Consider the following 13,099-nt stretch of genomic DNA (forward strand, 5'->3'; position numbering starts at 1 on the left):
AACCATGACTAAAAAAAGAAATGTAGCAGTAGTCAAGCCACTTATAAAAAAGAACAATCCAGACAAATCACTACTGCAGAATTGCAGGCCAATCTCTAACCTTCCATTTTTCAGCAAAATTATTGAAAAAGCAGAATTTCTATAGTTCAATAGATTCTCAACAATGACCAACCACTTTGAAGTTGTTTTTCAGTCTTATTTCCGTGCTCACCACAGCACTGAGGCCGTCCTTGTCAAAGTGTTCAATGGCATCCACATAAATGCACACTGGAAAAAACAATGTTGGTTCTGTTGGAACTCGGTGCAGCATTTGACACTTTGGACCATAAAAAAAATAAAGTGACTGGAAAGCTAGGCTAGACTCTCTGGTACAGTAGTTCATTGGTTCAAATCCTACCTAGAAAAACAGGGACTTCTTTGTGAACATAGGTAACTTCTTATTGGTCCAGACAGAAGTCACATGTGGAGTATCCCAAGGATCAATCCTGGGACCCCTCCTGTTCAACAGAAAGGGTCTCTGCCTGGCCCCCGCCTGGCTAAGTGTTTATTTATAATAAAAACAACCAACAAATAAATAAATAAATTTAAAATATTTATTACTCATACACTAGTTTCCCCATGTCTGAATGCGTCTCTGCTCCACTCAGCGTTTCACCGACAGAGCAGAATCAGTCCTGAACGACGGGTCTGTAGATGATGCATTGAGCATGGAACGAACATGGCAGCGCACAACAATCACACCGGTGCACGCTGGCCACCTCGCACGCCGTCACAGTCTGCATCTCTCAAGTTTACTTTTATGCATTTCACTAAAGTAAAAACTCAACAGTCAGGAAATGGAAAAGTTTGGTCTCTACTAGTGCCTCATGAATTAAAACCCCCTCATCCAGCTGAGAGATGTCGAGGTGCAGCAGGTTTAGCTCTTCATGCAGACCCAGTGCAATGTTGAGCAGAATTTGATTCAGTAGCTCCTCTTGCTGCTAAAAACATCAGCACCACTTAAAGTATTTGGAATCTGGGAGAGGGCAATATTTTAATTGGCCAACCCTAAAAGCGTATCAGTGGTAATTGTAAATTGAATAGAAAAGTACTATAGGAAAACTTGCTGTTGTGTTTCCCCACAACAGCAAGGAGTGTTGCAGCAGAATAGCAGGTTGAGGAACTGGATTGGCAGCCTTAAAAATTAATTCTTAACTGTTTTAGTTTATCAAAAGAGATTACAGGTGTAGAGAAGCTGAATGCTTCACTGATTCTCAACACATCCTAGATTGTTTTTAAGCCATTGCTGTTTTGATGGTTCTCAATCTCTCTTTAGTCTTCCCTATGAGATTCAGACATGGCTTATACTTTCAGCATTCTAACACCCAAAGCACTGGATTGAAAATCCTTAATTTTTGCTCAAATGTTAGCTACTTCTACTTTGTATTTTAACTTAAATTTTAATAAAATATTGAAGTATTTATATGAGATTTAACTCACTGAGCTAGGTAATCTGTAAACTAGCATTTTAACTTTCAATTGTAACTGATGAATAAAAGCTCCATTGTATTTATCTAAAACAACTTACATGTTTTCTGTGAATTATGGGAGTTTGTGATTTTACCAGTCAGCTTTCTGATTTGAGGGTAAAGATTATTCCTCATCAGTTATAGCCATTTTCATTTTGCAGTGTAATCTTACTCCAGCTAATTTTCTAACATTTTCCAAAGAAAACACGTAATGTAGCGTTTCTTCAATGAGTGCAGGACTCCAAAAAGAGAGCTAAGCCAGAAAACAAAAGTTTTGTTCAACTGTGAAGGGCCATTCTTCAGTTTCGAGGGGATGCTGGCTGCCATACAGAAGGAGGCAGTTTGTCCACTGGTCAATGCTCAGCAGGAGCAGGAAGTAACGCTTTCCTTGGAGATCTTCTTTTGACTCCCATTCAAATTAAATTTTCTATCTAACACCGAATCAGCAGAACCAACACCAACTGAGCACACAAGACATGTACATTCACTCATTATTGAAAGCTCTGAAAGGCTGGTTGGATCTGGTTTGTCCCAGCTGTCAGCTGCTGTACTTACAACACACACACACACACACGCACGCACGCACGCACACACAGACACACACAAAATAGCATCGCATTGCCTCTTGTAAAATGTCAGTGTCGCCATGGACACTCCCTGCTGACTACCACCAGCACCCAATTTCGATTAGTAAGGAGGTTAATTGAATTACTTCAACTCATCACTTAATAGAGTGAGGGACAAAAAAAAAAATGAAGTGTGGAAATTGGAAGAGAGAGAGAGATCAGGAAAACTTGATTTAAAGGACAGGAAGTCTGAAATTCTAGCTTGACCAGAGTACGCTGGATAAGAATAAGTAAAGAAAGCCGTGTTCATTTAGTTATACATTTAGGAAACTAAATATATTATCACAAAGTAAGAAGGTACTTCATGGTATTCTCTGTTGCTCTTTTTGGCTGAAATAGTCTCTCAAATCAAATACTTTATGGCAGCTGATGGTAACATGCATTTCCATCAAACATGAAAAAGATACCCAGGAACAGTGGAGAGAAAGACAAAAAAATTACAATGATGCACAAAATGCTGGCCCAACTTCTTCAAAACATAACTTCGGAATAAGATTTCAATGTCCCGAGTTATGTGTTTGGAAACGAAGCATTAAAAAGGCCAAGTTCTGTAAGATCAAAAATTAATTAAAATTTTAAATTATAGATTAAACAATATGTAGAAAATTTTCAGATAAAATTAAACATAAGTGCAGTTGTAGGAGCTGCTGTGTGACTGAATGGAAGTGATGGTCCAGATATGTAAAAAAAAAAAAGAGAAAGATTTAAATTACCTCTAACTGCATCACCATTTCGTGTGTTAAAACATTCAAAAATAAGTACTGAAACTGGATTTTGAATCAGCAGTAAAGGAAGGCGGTTTCTTTCATTTAACAGCCATTTCGTCTTGCCAGTTTGTTCCGTTTAGTATCTGTGACTGTCTGTGACTCATCAGCTTCCAGCCATAGTCTGGGAACTGACTATTAAATATACAGAACAAAAAACCTGTACACACAAAACCACAGTCTTCAAGGAAACCCCACGTGTGAGTCAGTGTCCCTTCTTTTGTGCTTGTGGAATTGAACTCTGCAAGAACCTGTATTGTTATTTGTATATTTAATTGTTCCCTTTGATGCGCTTCCCTTGCCTAACAACACAAGAACATGGAGAAAAGTAACCAATGGCTATAGATATATAACAAAGTAGGAATAAACTCAATTTTCAAAAACTCAGAGTGGGACAACTTAGACATACATAAGAGGATTATTCATTTTAAGGCCAACCTTTACAGGAGTGCATCATTTAATTACTTCAAATTAAATCTTTTTCTTAATGAACTTCACCAGGACCAGTAAACATCTTCATTTATTCTGAATTGACAAGTTTGAATGCAGCGTCTAGTTGGAGGACACTGCATCCTTGTTGAATTAATTAAAATTAAATGAAATAATGTCAATGAAATATTCATGACAACTCAGAGATTCATCAGAGGGAGTTGAAGCACTGCATCAGGAAATTCTATAAATAACGCTCTTCTTCGGTAAATGAATATTAGTTTCCATGAAATTTGAGCCCGACAACTAAGAATCAATTTATACTCTACTGAAAATGCAGAAACACAATAACATGTTTTAAAAAGCTTCACCTATGCTTGTGGACTTGACCAAAGAAGAAATTCAAGTAACTGTCTTGTAAAATTTGCATAAAAAAAGCAGTAGACAAAAGGAATTTGAAAGAAAAAACATTGTTATTACATTATAACGGTCTTTGCTTAAGAGTTGAATAATACTTCAATATTTGATAATAATAGCCAGTTTTGAGCAGCAAAGTTAAGAATGACTCAGTACAGCCCTTAAATTGAAAAATACATACTCCAGACAACAAAGCCTCAAATCTTTTTCATATTGGTCACATTACAAACACAAACTACAATGGATTTTACTGTCTCGAGTAGTGCATGTTCACAACATAATAAAAAGCATTAGAAATCTGAAAAATGTGCTGTGCACATGGATGTAATCAAGCATCTCAGAAAACCTCTTGGAGATTACAGGAGATGTAAGACTGGGCCAAAGCCTCTCATTCTTGGTTCAGATGAAAGCATACTCTTGTTAGACTGTTTCAGTCAAAGCCTCAAATAACGTCCATTTTAGAATCTGGTCAAAAATATGTGGAAGAAGACCTGGAAATAGTTGTTCACAGACATTATCCATCCAATCCATATGAGCTTGAACGGCTTTGCTCAGAAGAAAGGGAACAAATATTTATCTCTAGGTGACCTGTTGTCTAGAGGCAAATCCCAAATGACTGTTGCTGTAACTATAGCAAAAAAAGGTTCAGAAAGTTGTGGTTTAGTGGGCAGAAAACCACAAATCATTTTATTTCCACAGTGTACTCCTTCACCTTATGTCTTCCTGGGGTAGGGTTAGGGTTAGTGATCAGCTATACCTTGTAAATAGTCTTTACACAGTCAGAATTCAGGTTATTCTGCTAACTTCAGCCTGGGTTTTACACCTGTTCTTGTGCACACACAGTGACTAGGCCTGACTCTGCAGCCTCATCCACTATTGTGGTGCTGTTTGAGGAACTCATAACTTTTCGAGTTATGAATGAGGCAGGCCGAAGGCCCTGGACTCAACAGCCGTTTCTCCAGAATGGCCAGTCAGCTTCCGCTTGTCTACAAATACGCCGTCCCAGTGCTGAGCGCATGTCTTATGACACATATATATTCAATGTCAGAAGATGTGTTAAATAAATAAATAAATAAATAAATAAATGGTTAAGTAGCAAACACAGAACAGTGCTTTCTGCCTTTTATTAACCGTTATCTGCCATTGGGACATGAAAAATGAATCATGCATCCGTGTGTTCTGCATACGTTTGCTTTCACACCTGTGGAGTTCTTCAAACCTCTGTGGAGGAGTGTTCCCTAAAGTGCCAATCTGAGACCTGGTTTTGAAAAGTGTCAGTGACTCTGATAACTGGAGACGTGCAAACGAGCAGCTGGACTGCAAAACAAAAATGTTTACATGGAGCTGAAAACCAGCTCCATGTAAATTGGGGCCAAAATAAAAGAGATGAGGAGTGCATTAGAAAAATGTTCCATTACACATCTCAGCCCATAAATGCTTGACTGCTGCTGATGGGGTTATCTTCCTGGCAGTGTCTCCTATCCCTGCAGAAACTCTTTTTGATTGTCTTTTGAATTTTTGGTAAGCTCACATTTATTCTTTGTTTTTTCATTGTTCAAATGTCAGACTGTAAGGCTCTGCTCATAATTAGCAGTAGACATGATTGAGATAGATGCAAGTGCACAATGCTTACAAGAACCTTTTTAACATCTAGTTTTAAAATTCTACTGGTGTCATTCCCTTCTAGATTTTTAGTCACATTAACATGGATGGGATTTATCAGAGTAGGAAAATGTACCTTATTTTTCTCTATAAAACTAGTTTAATTTTGACACCAACAATTTTCACATTTAAAAGAGCAAAGCAATAAAACACCAGCCAGCATTCTTATATTTAGTATAAAAAATTAGATCATGCTTACCACATTAAATTAAATGTATAGGTATCAGTCAATAAAAACCTCCATACCACAGCATAGTGATGTAAGTGTAGGTTTTGAAAATTAAATATGTTTCACAAACTTTAGAATTAAATGTAAATTATCTGCAGTTTAATAGGTAGACTTACTTCCACTTAACTGTCAATGGCATATGTTCAAACACAACCTGTTGCTAGGAAAAATAAAATATGAACCAGGGAAACTCTAAAGTGTTCAACTTCAACACACGTGTCTTTAGCAGCATGCGCCAAAGCGTATCTGGTGGCGCTGAATGTCAAGACTAAGTTGAGATGAAAAATAAGGCAAGACAACTATTGAGTTCCCTCCCTCCTGTGGTCTCCTTATGCTTTCCATTTGCTCGGCCCCACCTCTGCATAGACTGTTATCCAATTAGGTGGTTCTTACTGGTTTAATCGATGGAGACATGAGCAGGCACACAATGACATGAATACAGACAGACACCACACAGCTCCACCTGCTCCACAAGCACCGTCTAGGCTGCGCCAGCCATGAAAACGAAGGGATATGGTGCAGGAAGTAAAATGCGAGCGTAAGTGACAGGAGCAGACCCACAATTATGTGTCATGCAGTGGTGAGAATGTATTGTACGCACAAGCATGCACAAACACAGTGATGTGGATGAATGATAATAGCAGCGAATGACATGAATCCCAGTTAAACTAAATGTATTTGTTGATACACTGAATTATTTTGACAAACGAATATACAGTAAAAATGATCCAACTGAAAATTACAAATGTTGTTCTTAATTTGCAGTAGTGCTCATGCACAGCTTCAGTACTTTGTGGAGCATTTTTTTTTTTTTTTTAGATTTTACAACCTCTGAAAACTATTTTCATTAGGCAGCTACAAGCTTATTACATCACCTTAACTGGAATATTTGCTCATTTCGGCTTGCAACCTTTAAATCCTATCCCAAAATTTATATATATATATATATATATATATATATATATATATATATATATATATATATATATATATATATATATATATATGTGTGTGTGTGTGGTGAAAGATAGTGCCACACTAGAATGTTCTATGGTTTTATTAAACAAACTTTGGTTTGATTGGAGATGTGATGAGAACTGTTGTCTTGCATGATTTGAGCCCTTGTGGATTTGTTGGGCTATCTTCCAGTCAGGTAGCTGGCCAATAGGTTTTGAACTTCCTTAGAATATTTTTGTGTGTTTCTTTGACTGTTATGACAAAATTGAGGGAAATTAATAGTCACATATTTCAGTTTTTGAGGAAGCTCATTTGTTCTCGCCTTGAATGCCCTTATGGCTGGGATTTATGCATACCATTAGAACTGAATCAAATGAACATTCGGTATAGACTTCATGAAGGTTATGCATTTTCTGCTTTGTGTAATAGTCATTCAAATGCAGAGCAGTGCTTTGAGAAACTTCAACTAATAAATATTTAAAATCTTTGGGAGGTTAAATATTTCTGTTTGCAGCTGTATGACAGTGCAGACAATTGTTTATTTAAACAGAACACTTTCTTGTGTTAAATAAAAATTTTGTTGAGCAATGTCAAGGTCAGTTCATACTTTCTTCTTTTTGTCATTGTAGTTATCAAAATTAACATAATGGATTTGCTGGATCTTCACTAAATAAATACAACCACTGGCAGCTTGTAGAGGTGTAGGCTATGCACAGCTGTAGAGATCCTTCTTTCAGTTCCCATCATCCCCTGCCCCTATTATAAAAAGTAACTGTGTTGCAGTTATGATTAATACCACATTTTATGTATCACATGTAACAGAAAGCAACACTGAACTGTGATGGTGCCTGGAAGTCACTAAAATAAATGAGCCATTTAGTCAAAATGAAGACCCTCTGTGTAGACGACTTAGCACATTTGAAAGGTTGCACTTTGTGATTTACTATGCGTGAAAGATTTTTGCAAGAACCATTTTAGTGTGTCATTTTCTCCATCTCTGAAGAACAGGAACACAGGAAAGAAGGGAAAGAAAAAATGAGCTAAAAAACGAATACAATGCCCTGGAAGTTTAGAAATATTATAAATATAAGAGATGGGAAGTTCAAATGTGGATTTAAGGATTATTAAACACAAATCACAATATATGCCCAGCTGAATCCTTTTGATCACATATTTTCCCTCATTTACCTCATCACACCAGATAGACGGACATATCATGACTAGATCTTACTACTCCAGAGTATTTTGTTGATTTGCATTATATTTCCTATGTGTAAGCTTAGTGATCTCCTACTTAATCCATAACCAACCTACACTTCTTCAGCTCTACTTCACAAAGAAAGTGTCAGAGATCCCCAAATGACGAATACATAACAAGCTACCACCTCTGTAAATCTGCAGCTAATTATGGCTAGATATTTCAGCAAACGTGAATGCAGGGCAAAGTGCTAATTACTGCATAACCTTTCATGAATGTAAGTAAATCCAGCTGAAAACAGAGTTAATGTGAATTATTAACACATTAATTCACATTAACATATAGTTAACGTTCAGTTTACAAACACCAAGTTGTATCAATCGAATAATTAACCTTTAAAATGCCAGATTGTAAATAATTTATCAGGCAACATTATGCACAATTTTTATCCAATTTACAAATATAAAAATTTTAAAATGCATGACATTTACTCGGTGATAAATAGAAGTAATCTGCTGAAATCCTCACATCTATGCAGCATGTTCATGAACTTTTCTGACTTTGAGAGCAAAGCTGTTCTACACACAAATGTGTCTTCATGCAACAAAGGTTGAAAAATGTATGTCAAGCATCTATTATAGATTTTTAAAAACTTCAAAGAATTGAATTTACACACAAATCAGCCATAAAATTAAAACTGCCTGAGTCAACTATTTGTTGCCTAACAGGCCTGATATGCAAGGGGATAGAAGAAGAACGAGTGTCTTCGGATGTGGTGAGTGGTAGCAAGGAAAACATCGGGAAAAACATCCGCTGCACATTTTAAAATAAAAAGACACATTTGGAAAAAGGTGAAATATATGCCACTTTATCTCCATCAATCACACTGACAGAAACAGGTCCACTAGCTGAGGGCTCATGCTGCTCAACAATTTAGTGCCTCCTACATGCTGTGAATCCATCCACACTTGTGGTTATGCTAAAAGGTTGATCGAAAATATATCTTGAGCAACTCAGCATTTGGTGAGACCTGCAGGCGAAACTTTGTAATGTGTAATTATTGTAATATGAAAAACTAAAACAAATAAATAAGCTTGGGGTAATAGTAATTTATTAATTTTTAAATAATGCTGCCATCAGAAAGTTACTTTAAACAGTCCATTCTTCTATGTAATAAGTAAGACTTTGATTCAAAGTAGTGTTATGTCAGTGTTGTGTTGTTCTACAACGGTCTGTTCAATGAACGAATCATTTGAAGTGAACACACTGAGCTCTAACTCATTTGTTCATTTTGCAGTTTAGATGGGTCAGTGTCAGTGTGCTGGTTGGATGCACCAGCACTGACTCACAAAATGTGATAAAGATTTACCCAATGAGAGACACAGTGCCACACCAGCACATTCACCATAAAGCCAATCAAAGAGTGTGCTGTTCACACACTGCGTGAATGGTACAGTCTCCTGTGATATAGCCGTTCCCGCAGTGACAGAAAAACATCTTTTATTAGATTTCTATAGCTACTATCACTGTCGTTCTTGTCTTAAAGCAAGAAAGAAAAAAAAAAAAAAAAAAAAAACATTCAGCGCTGTCTGAACACCGCAGTGAGCCATGAATCAGGACTGATCCATCCACGCTGTGACACAGAGCCACAGCACAGGTAGTTGCGAATCAGGATGTGATCAGGAGGCACAAAACAAGGGATATCTGGACCTGAGCTGTTCATGCTGATTAACAGCATGCGAGTCACTCACTGAATGAATCAGCACTGTTCTGAACAAATTCACCATGTGATCTGGTGAGCAGATCTTGTGAATGGATCATTTTAATGTACAGATCCTAGTGATTCAGTAAACTCAAATGAACTGTGGTTAAGTCCAGCATCCAAATAAAAGCTCTGAGTGACTTTCCCAAACCCAAAATCTATACTCCAATTTTTAAAGTATATGTTAAGGTCTAGGGATTTTGAAGCAAAAACAAAAAAAAGTAAGAGTGGCTTGAACATTTGACTATGTTTAGCTTTTATTCCTGTTCAAACGAATACAAAGTCAACTACCTTCTTCAACAGAAGAAATTGTCCTTTTAGAACATTTTTGCCTTATTTTATTCCTACCTTCTTGAACAGCCTGGAAAGGGTTGTTTCCATCGACAAATTCCACAGAGAAGGTGATCTTTTCTGTCTCCAGGATCTCATTGTTCAAGTTGAGATCTGCCACAGCGAGACGAAAAACTTCATCATCTTTTCGTGACGACTCGTCAAAGATGGCACCTATGGAAAAAGGATTGGAAAAAATTCAGTGCACAAATAGCACATAAAATAAGTAACTTTTATACAAATTTGTCTTTTCCATATTTGGTCAAATTGTCACTACGTCGTGACAGTATAATATGAGACTTGATCAGGGCATGCATGAGCGTGATTGACAATGCTAAGACCTTCCTCCTGGCTCTGATTGGCTCAGACGGACGGTGGTGTATTTCAGCATATTTCGGTAGAAGTATGGGAGAAGTCAGAGGAGCTTGATTTTTTTCACAGATCATCTCTCATGTAGTACTGTCACTCACAACATAGTGATGCATCACTGCAGTTATCCCTCAAAATTAAAAAAATGCCATCTGACTGTGATAGTGTTGGATTACACATGTACAGTGAGGTTAGATGATCGGCCCCTGTATTAGTTCAAATGTTTACCAATGACACCTGATTTGAATATCGTCGTGCCTGGGATGACGATAATATGAAACTAAATTTAAAAGAATTAGTTAATTTTAGTTATTTACATCTTTCTGACTATTTAATTGGAATGACTCCTAAAACATGAGTGTATTTCCACAACAGATGTGTGAGAAAGCTGAGCTGTGGAACAAGAATTTGCTTTCTATGATATGCATTAAACAAAAGCTCAAGTATCTGGATTGCTGGAGAAAATGAGAGGTCATTTCAAGGTCAGTTATAGGTCAAACGTAATAGTGCGCTGGCCAAAACGAAACATGCTGCACACAGAAGAAAAAAGGAAGAACTGGAGTGCACCATTATGTTAGAGTCAATAAAGTTCCAGTCAGTGCTAAATTAGTCATACAATTAAATGTCAACCTGCCTGTGGGTTGACTAATTGGTAGAGGTGTGGTATTTTCTTTAGAATGTTACACACAATTAACCATGAGCCATTTGCTTTCTTCCCATTTAGCCTCCGAGTTCGACCAACTTTAGCTTTTGAATCCACGAAGGTGCTAATCGTGAAAGCCTGATCCATTAAGGCACTGGAAACTCTTATTTAATTGACCGGAAGAAGAAAAAAAAATACAGATGTGTGTGTAGCTGTGCATGTGTTTAGGTTTCGGATTTCTAATTCCATTAATGACCGAGCTACACAGGCTGAGCTCTGTTTTCTAACACATATAGAGGTATGTTGCAGTAATTAGTCTTGTACAGGCTGCAGTTTACAGGATGGAGGTTGAGTGCTAAACTTTGCAGTGTACAAAAGGAACTGTGATGTCTCCATTGTGTGAAGAGAAGTACTATCCATGGAGTTTTCCTGAAAAACAAAAATAAAAATAAATACTAGGCCTACATTATTGCCATTTTTTCCACAGTGGATTAACTTAGCCATTCTGATTTTAGTCAAATAAAACAGTATTTAAGCTAAAGCTGCTGATTTAAAAATTTAACCAGATTAATCTCACTCTAGCGCCATGAACACAATGCCTACTTTTAAGCTTCATATATAAATATGCATGCAGAAATGGTTCATACAGGAATGGTGCTCCGGGAATGGAAAATGTAGCTTTTCCAGTCATTTTGACACTCAAAGCTCTTTACACTGAGTCACATTCACTCAATCGCACTCAAACGCGCACACATTTATACACCAATATGCAGATCGGTAGGCAATTTGGGGTTAAGTGCCTTGCCCAGAGGCACATCAACATGTGGCAGTAGAAAGCTAGAATGGAATCTACAACCTTCCAATCGCAAGACGACTACTTGACCCACACAGGCACAATCGCCAGGAATGGTGGCCCCAGGAAGGCCCCAGTAATGTAATTTCCCAGTACTCAAGACTAAGGGAAACTTACTCCACTACACATTCATACAAGTCGTAGTAAATTTGTTCAGGGGACAACTGATAGATGAGATCTATTTTATTTTCTAGTTTTTGGGCGCCCCACACCTTACTGTTGCTGCCCTGGGCAAATGGCCATGTAGCCCATAACAAGAACTGCCGCTCTCTGTGTTTCAAGCCCATAACACACTGCTGTGAACTAGGTATCCCTCCGTGAAGAAAGGCTTTTAGGTAAAAATACCTAGAAAGTAGATCGATTAATCTGTCTTATGTAATATTAACATATTAACATTTTCAGATTAATCGCATGCGTTAACATTTTAACGTTGACAGCTCTATTTTAAACTAAAACAAAATAATGTCTAGGCAACATTAACCCTATTTTCTAGTAAATTGCTTTGTGGCCTACTTTTCAAACACAATATTGATCAAAATTACCTCCTGAAGGACAATTAATTCCAGAACTTCCATTTTGCATAGTCTTTATGCAGAGTTTTCAACCTTTCTCTACATCAGAAAGCCTCATAAAATATACATCTCTTAATCATTTAATTCCTCAGCATCTGAAAATATAAATTTTCTATTGCTGATTGAGTCTCGGTTAGTATTATACTCATGCAGTATAAATGAAGAGAAGAAAAAAGGGCTGGAAAAAAGCAATTGAAGCAAACACAAAGACATTAACTATTCCATTAGAGTTAAATTATGAATGGACTTGAAATCTGTTTGAGGATGGTACTGCTGGGAAACAATTTTGAACTGTTCAAATGGGACAAATGAAACAGAGGACGGTTTTAGGTCCTATATCTAAGGGTCAAAACAATTGTCCCAATGATGCTAAAATGCTAGCAATAATTTTAATCATTGCTTTAATTTTTTAACAATTACTTGTATCATTGCAGTTGGGTTTTAAATTTGGCTCTAAAAAGTGATATGTAAATTTTCAAAATTTGAATTTTACTGTGGCAAGAGAAACGCAAAATGGCTTCTGTAATCTTAGCTTTTTCCAATAATGTCACCATGGCAACATGCTCCCAGACATAGATTAAAAATTGCTCAGGGATGTACAGCAATCTGTTTTTGTGTGGCTGATTGCTTTGTGTGTGTTCTTATCAAACATCTGATCAGCAACAAATATGTGAATCAAAAGAGTGCAGCAGTCACAGAGTGACTTCAAAACTGAGTAAAATATGCACTTCAAGTGATAATGATCAGTTGTATTTTTCCCTTTTTTTTAGTTGTCTTATT

Source organism: Poecilia mexicana, unplaced genomic scaffold (assembly GCF_051168715.1).
Source record: "Poecilia mexicana isolate PSO_F unplaced genomic scaffold, ASM5116871v1 scaffold_9, whole genome shotgun sequence".
Taxonomy (NCBI): Eukaryota; Metazoa; Chordata; class Actinopteri; order Cyprinodontiformes; family Poeciliidae; genus Poecilia; species Poecilia mexicana.